The sequence below is a fragment of the Arvicanthis niloticus genome, chromosome 19 (genome assembly GCF_011762505.2).
Source record: "Arvicanthis niloticus isolate mArvNil1 chromosome 19, mArvNil1.pat.X, whole genome shotgun sequence".
Taxonomy (NCBI): Eukaryota; Metazoa; Chordata; class Mammalia; order Rodentia; family Muridae; genus Arvicanthis; species Arvicanthis niloticus.
This window is the reverse complement of record NC_047676.1, coordinates 34210254-34218664: the sequence shown is the minus strand read 5'-3', so window position 1 is coordinate 34218664 and position 8411 is coordinate 34210254.

Here is an 8411-nt window from a genome sequence, read left to right as displayed (position 1 = left end):
AATTAGTTTTTGTCTATATCTTTCTTGTTAATTTACTTTACTTTAATTATTTTGGTGACTACATCTAGACCATGGTCAAGGCCTAGAAAATCATAAATGTATGAACATTGAAGGGTGGAATAGAGGGCTGAGAACTGTCTGGACAAAGCAAATTGAATCAAATTGAGGTGATAAAACTTTAGATATTTAAGACCTAATTAAATAGATTGATTTTTTCCTGAGTATAATTGACTAGTGCTTACAGATTCAACATTTATTTACAGAACAGACTTTAAACTTGAAAGGCTGATTTTATGAAAAATTTAGGGTTAATGAGAAGGATCATCTTTTTTGTTAGATCATGAAAGCAAAGGAAGTGCAGGCTGAATTTATACAGTGTCATTTCATGCTGTTTCCTTGGCTTACCACTTTAACTTCACACATTAGGGCATGAAATTCCAGAGAACACTAGTTTTCCTCAGACCCTGGTTGTGTCCATTTTCCAGAGGAGCATAGTTTCCCAGCAGACACCATCATCAGGTGAAAGTAAATGTCTTGAGGCAAGATACTGCATTCTGGAGCAGGGACAAGCATCTCTTGATAACAGAACTCTGCAACAGAACAATGGAGGCCTCCTGGGGCCATGCTTGTAGATGCCAAACTAGGCTGGAGAAGACCAAGGAATCAGGAGTTCGCTAGAAGTTAAAGGTTTCTCTAGATATAGCACCCTAACACAAATTGGTCTCTTGGTGAAGAGCAGCCCCACAGCGACCCCTGCTGTGAAGAAATGGCCTGCCAAGCTCAGAGGCAGAGCTGCAGATCTAGGAAACCTTTGAGTTTCTGGCTCCTTCATTGACCTGGCTCCAGCTGTGGCCTCTAAAATTGTGGACAAGCAGACATGGGCACGAACTATGGACTTGCTTAGGATTGCAGGACTTGCCTAAATCTTGGGTGGGGGTGTGTGAGTGAGTCAAACATGGTAGTCCTGTGTTTTCCCAGTCAGTCAAGTGTACTCTTGGGCCTTGGCCTCTAGGCAACCAGGGAAGTGACAGCAAGATGGAAAAGAGGAGCTGAGACAGAATGACACTAGAGCTCTGGTCTGTGCAGATCCTGAAAACCTTAGTGGAACAGAAAGGAAGCAGCTGCGATGAAGATTTGTGTTTGCACTGAGTTTGTTGTCTCCCAGGGAATGGAGGGTAGTCCTAAGTCTTGCCACAATTGCCTATCTGAAAAAGGTCATTTACTGACAGTAAACAATATGAAATCTGGTTTTTAAAAACGTTGCAAACCTCAGCGGACAAGAAAACAACTGAAACCTCAACAACTGCATGGCATCTCCTACATCCTTGCACCTGAACATAACGCATTTTGGTCAGCATTTAAGAACACACCTTCCAAGCCTAAATCCACACAAAATCCCATCTCTGCCTGCATGGCAGAGTCCACTCCTGTAGGCAATGTGAATGCACGGAAAAAGAAAATCACCTACAAAACTTAACATCACCTTTGGATTTCAGCAGGGTCTTTCTGACAGCCTCTCAGAACTCAAAGTAAAATCATAGCTACTGTATCTGTAACATCTGAACCAGGCATGGCTTAAAGGGAAGTGTTTTGTTATTTCCTGGAACTGATATCCTCTCATCCCCTGCTGGTCAATTTAGAGGATCTGAAATCACATTGCTCCTTTCTTGTGATTGTAACCTGCAGATCACTTATAGGCTCCCCCAAACCCCCAATTTACCCACACTTCATTCTGCCCTCTTCTGAAAAACATATAAGAAATCCTAGAGTGTGGGCCACTCTTTTGTCCCTACCAAGCCTGTTAGTGTCCACATCCCACTTCCAATGAAACTCCACTCACAGGGAAATTCCTCTGATTACTGACCCCTTCCTATCCCAGATTCAAATGCTGATTTTGCCCCTCAAAAACAATTTCACAGGAATGTGATGGAAAAAAAAAGACTTTTAATTATGTACATTTTCCATTAGAATGCAGTAATTCTACATAGATTTAGGAAAATTCCATAACATATCAATTGAACAGTCAGGAGGAAAAAATGAAGATACTTCCAGGCTCCTAAACATGTAGGGCAGAGTCCCAGGTCTAAAGTCCACAGAGGCACTAAGAGGATCTTCCTCAATTTTGCTCTGGCCTCTCTTAGTGAGAATATTGAAGGATTTCAAGGTGTATGCTCTCCACCTTGCTTGGATGTCTTTCCTTTCCAGGTTCCTGTCTCATGTAAGCCTCTGTTTTTAGTCATTTCTTGGAGCCCACTTGGCTTCAGATTTCACTTGGGGCAAGCATGTCTCCACCCCTGATGGTTCTGTCATCTTCTGGCTGGTTCAGAACCCACCGAACCCCTCTCCTGGAAGTGGCTCCTTCTTCTGGAAGACCCCAAAGGCTCTCTGAAATTTCAGCCATTGGATCTTCAATGTGTGACTCTCTATAGCATTTTTGTCCCCTCTTATCTCCAAATGCAGCTTTATCCATCACTGTGGCTATGTTGGGTTTCCCAGGTCCCCAGCATTGGGGTTGCTGGCAGGAGGGATGGCTCAGGACCTCAAAATTATCCATTGCCCAGGCCCATGCCTGTTCTTGGTTCATGTCTGGAAGCATGTTGGGCTCAGTGTGGTACTTTCTGTCAGGCAGCTCTTCCAGGACTGATGCAACCAAAGTCATGACTTCTTTTTCCTGACCAAGTGGAAGAGTTTAGCAGCTCATGTTCACCAGATTATATTACAATCTGAAAAATTGAAATGATAATTAATATATATTTATTCATTATTTTATATACTATATATTTCTCCTGGTAATATGTATTTAATATATTTAATTCAGGAGTCATGGCCAATTTAGCTCATTTAATACTTGTATCAACAGGTGCAGCTGCTAAATAAATTATCAAATACTTTCAATTGATCTCTATTTTATGATAGTTGATTTCTGTGTTTTGAGAGTATCCAAAGACAGAATACAATTTTAGTGACTGTGAATGTAGCTCAATGGCAAACTCAAAGGAATATACCTTCTTCTCATCAACTCATGAATCCTTCTCCAAAATTGACTATTTTCTTGATCCCAAAGCAAGCTCCAATAGATACAATAAAAATGAAATAACACCTTGTATCTTGTCAGACAACCATGGATGAAAGCTGCACTCCAACAACAACAGAAACACCAGAAAGCCTACACAACTCTCTATTCAATGATCTCTGGGTAAAGGAAGAAATAAAGAAATTAACGACTTTCTAGAATTCAATGAAAATGGAGGCACATTTATGAGACACAATGAAAGCAGTCCTAAGAGCAAAGTTTTTATAGTACAAAGTTTTATAGTACAATGCCTCTATAAAGAAATTAGAAAGTTCTCATATCAGTAATATATGTCATATTAGGCAGAGTCCTCTAGACTTACAAAACTTATGGAATGTCTCTGTATATTAAGGGAATCAATTGTAATGACTTCCAGCCTTTAATCCAACCGACCCAATAATGGGCAACTGAGACGTGGAAGTCCAAAAGTCTATTAGTTTCAGCTGGTCGTCTCTAGAACCTGGAATCTTGAAGAGGTAGATTCCAACAGATGTGCTGGCAAGTAAGTGCAAGCAGGCAAAGAGTGACTCTTCCTTCTTCCACCATCCTTATATAGGCCTCCAGCAAAAGATGTGGCTCACAGTAAAGATGTGTACCACCAGAACTTACTTTCTGTCACCCATGCTGACCTTGAACTCAGAGATCTGATTGCATCTGTCTCCTAGGATTAAAAGCAAATACTACTTTTCCCGGGGCTAAGCTTTTCCTGGCTACTCTGCTTCAAGATCTCCATGCCAAGATCCAGATCAGAAGCCTGTGCTTTCCAGCTTCAAGATCTGGATCACAGGTGTGCCCTTCATTTCCGGATTATACTTCATTCCACATGTAGTCAATTGACAAACAGGAATAGCCATCAAAATACTACACCTGAAAGCTCTAGAAAGAAAATGTGAAGAAGTAAGCATGCCCAAGTGTAGAAGGTAGGAAATAATCAAAAATAGGGCCAAAAGCAAACAGTAAGAAGCAAAGAAACAATACAAAGTATCAACAAACCTAGAGCTGGTTCTTTAAGGAAATCAACAAGATAGACAAATCCTTAGCCAAACTAACCAAGAGATAGAGACATAGTATACAAATTATCAAAATCAGTATGGATGAAAAACGAGGCCTAGCAACTGAGAGTGGGGAAGATCACAGAATCAATCATCAGGTCCTACTTCATAACCTGTACTCCACAAAATTGGATAATCTTAGTGACTAGACAATGTTCTAGACAGTTGCCACTTACTAAAGTTAAATATAGATCAGGTAAACTCTTCAAACTGCCCACAGTCCCTAAAGAATTAGAAGCAGTCATTAAAAGTCTTCCAACAACAACAACAACGCCCAGGGCCAGATGTTTTTGGTGCAGAATTTTATCAGACTTTCCAAGATGAGCTAATTCCAATACCTCTCAAACTATTCCACAAAATTAAAATCAATAGAACACTAAAGGCACAGTCACACAGATACCTAAACTACAGAAAGTCTTCACAAAGAATGAGAATATCAGACTGATTTTGTAGAGTGAAAAATTATAAAACCATTTTATGAAATATACAGGCTCACTAGTTCAAAAAAAGTGGAACCTAATGTAAGATTTCAGGACTTCACTGCCAAGGGATACATTCCAGAGAGAGTATTAATATTCCTCAAGCCTCAATCTGTGGGTGAGGAAGGCCCAAAGCAAGAAGACACATTCCTGACCACAAAAAAAGATGCAAGCCATCTAGGTGGGGTTGTGACTAGAGAAAGTGAGAAATAGTTAACCTGAAATAGTTGGTAATGACAAGGTAGGGCACAGTGACATGGTAAAACTACATTCTTGAGAAGAATGAGTGTGCAGAGTGATTTTCACATGACTCTGAAATGTTCCACTATTTTTATGCTATGTATCCTTGACAAACCCTCACCCCCCTTCCCACTCCCCTGGTTTGTGGTTTTTCCCTTTAAAAACCCTCCTCAGACTGACTGGGTTTGTCAAACTCTACTCCTGTGCTAGTGTGCAGTTTGACCTCCGGCTGCCAGCTTTCTTCCCTAATAAACCTCTGCTGATTGCATACAGGTACTGAGTCTTGGAGTTTGTGGGTGGTCACAACTTCCTGAGACTGAGCAAGGGTCTCCCAAGTTTGGGGGTCTTCATTTTCACTTATGAACATCACAAAAGTACTCAATAAAATACTCACAAAGAGAAACCAGGAACACATCTAAGAAATGAGCTATCAAGATCAAGTAGCCTTCATTTCAGGGATGTTGGGATGATTTGCAATACAGAAAGCCATCAAATTAATCAACCTTATAAATAAACAGACAGAAATAATTATCTGATTGTCTCTTTAGATACTGAGAAATATCTGATAATATCTGATATCCCTTGATTTTACAGATATTAGAGAAATCTGGGATACAGGGTTCAAACATAACACGATCAAAGCAATATAAAGCAATACAATAGGCAAAATCAAACTAAATGGAGAGAAATTCAAGCATTTCCAGTGAAATCAGGGACAAGACAAGGCTGCCTACCCTGTCCCTTGCTAGTCAGTGTAGGGCTTGAGGATGAGCCAGAGCATTAAGACCAAAAGAGGTGATCAAGAGGATACAAATTGGAAAGGAATAAATCAAAGTATTGCTAAATTTTTGCAGGATATGATGATAGTTTACCCAAGCAACGGCAAAAATTTGGAGAGAGAACTCCTACAGCTGATAACATGTTCAGCAAAGAGTGTGGATACCAAATTTACTCAAAGATGTCAGTAGACCTTCTGATAAATAGCTCTAGAAAGAAATATCTTGGTGAAATGCTCACAAAGCAAGTAAAAGTTCTGCATGACAAGAAGTTCAAGTCCCTGAAGAAAGAAGTTGAAGAAGATATCAGAAGATGGAAAGATCTCCCAGGCTCATGGATAGATAGGATGAACAAAGTGAAACTGGCCATCTTACCAAAAGCAATCTACAGATTCAATGTAATCTCCACCGAAATTCCAACTCAATTTTATTTTACAGAACCTCAAAGATTAATTGTCAATTCATATGGAAAAACAAAAACCCAGGATAGCTTTTGTAAGGCAAAGGATATTGTCAATAGGACAATTAGGCAGCCCATGGTTGATGGGAAAGGATCCTCATTAACCCTACATCTGACAGAAGGCTAACATCAATGATTTAAAAAGAATGTAAGGAGTTAGACAACAACAACACAAATAATCCAAAAAAAAAAAAAAAAAAAAAAACAAAAAAAAAAACAAAAAAAAAAACAAACCAAACCTAGAGTCCTGAACAAAAAGGAATTCACAACAGAGAATTTCAAATGACTGACAAGCACTTAAAGAAATGTTCTAATTCCTTATTCATTGGAGAAATGCAAATTAAAACAACTCTGAGGTTCCATTTTCCTCCCATCAGAATGGCTAAGACCAAAAACTGAAAAGGTAGCATATGCTAGAGAAGATGTGGACGAAGGGGAACATTGCTCCTTTGTTGGTGGGAGTGCAAATTTGCACCACCAATTTGGAAATCAATTTGGCATTTTCTCAGGAAACTGAAAATAGTTCCACCTGAAGACTCAGCTGTATCATTTCTGGGAAAACACCCAAAAGATCAAAAATCTCACAAAGACACTTGCTCAATTATGTTCATAGCAGTCTTATTTGTAATATCCAGAAATTGGAAACAACTTAGATGATTCTTACCTGAAAAACAGATAACAAAAATGTGGCACACCTACACAATAGAATACTATTCAACATTAAATTCAAGATATCATGATTTTTTCAGGCAAATGAATGGAATTTGAGAAAAGCATGCTGAGTGAGGTAACTCAGTCCCAAAAGATATATGTGGTATATACTTACTTAGAAGTAGATATTAGCCATAAAATACAGGTACCATATTATACTCCACAACCCAAAAAGCTAAACAAGATGGAAGGCCCAAGCAAGGAAGCTTGAATCTCATTTTGAAAGGGGATTAACATAATAGTAATAGACAGATGGAGGAAGAGCACTTGGGGTGGGGGAGGAAAAGTGGGAGGGAAATGAGGGATTCAGGATCATGTGTCGGGCAGGACAGGATAGACAGCTAGGTGGCCATGAAAATTAATGGAAATCTGCACCCGGCAGGGTGAAGTGTTGGGAGCCAACTTTAAGCAGAAAGCAGCTAGAAAGCAGCTAGAAAGCAGCTATCAACTTTGCAGCCATCTGTTTTTCAACAGCCTACAACAGCTGAGCACACTCTGACAAACATCTTGTTTATCCCACATAGCTTGTTTTGCTGTTTAGTGACCCCAGCTGCGTGGTGCACGTGGTAAAATGTTTTCACCTGCTTGTGCTTATAAACACCCAGGATATCCTTGTAAGGGTGGGGTGTAGTAGTAGGAGTGGTATGTGTGGGGGAGACAGTAAAGGAGACTTGACTACAGATCCTATGGTTTGTTTCCATTCTTCGTGTCTCTCCCCCTTCTTCTCCCCACTCTCTCTCTCTTGCTAGACCCGACCTGGGGAACAGTGTGGGCCGTACACTTTGGCACCCAAAGTGAGGCTCCAGTAAGCTCAACAATTTGGTGCTCAATGAGAGGCAGCAAGAATGAGAGATCCAGTGAGGGACATTACTGGAAGAAGGGTCGACTGAAAATTCAGAAGGTGATCACGAATCTGCCGCGTTGAGAAAGGACTTAGCTATGGTGGCTGCCATGCAAGGACAATCAGTAGGAGAACCTGTTGACTGACAGAGTCTCAACATTTGAGCTCCAGTAAGCGGGATACAGTGAAGGACACCACGGGAATTGGAAGCCGTCATCCTTGCTCCTGCTCTGGAGAACCAGTCAACTGACAGAACTGGCTGAACTCAGAGGTGAAACAAAAGTGATTGCAGGGAAAACCAGTAGGTCATAGTAACGAAAATGGGGCAAGAAATAAGTAAGCAGAAACAGATGGAAAAGGTTTTAAAGATGCAAAAGAATAAATTGCAGGCTGCTCTGAGTCAAGAGAGCCAAACAGTTAAATAGATAAATAGAAGGTTGCTCTAGACAGAGAGCTGAGCAGAATGATAATGTTAATTGATGTAACTTTCAAAATGGGTGTGATTCTGAGTTATATAGTTATATTTTTCCTCTGGATAAAAGGTCAATGTAAAGGTTTCTCTAGTTACTGTCTTAAGGAAAGGCTGATTTGGGGGAAAAAAAAAGTTTATTTCTGTGAGTTTTCTGATGAGGTCATTAAGGTAGTAGTTATGTCTTCCAGAATCATATGGATCAGACATGACAGAGGTAGGCCTCCAGAACACTGGATTCCAGAGAATCAAACAAAATAATTATCTTGATACTAAAATGTGTTTTGAGATTTATATATTACAGAATACA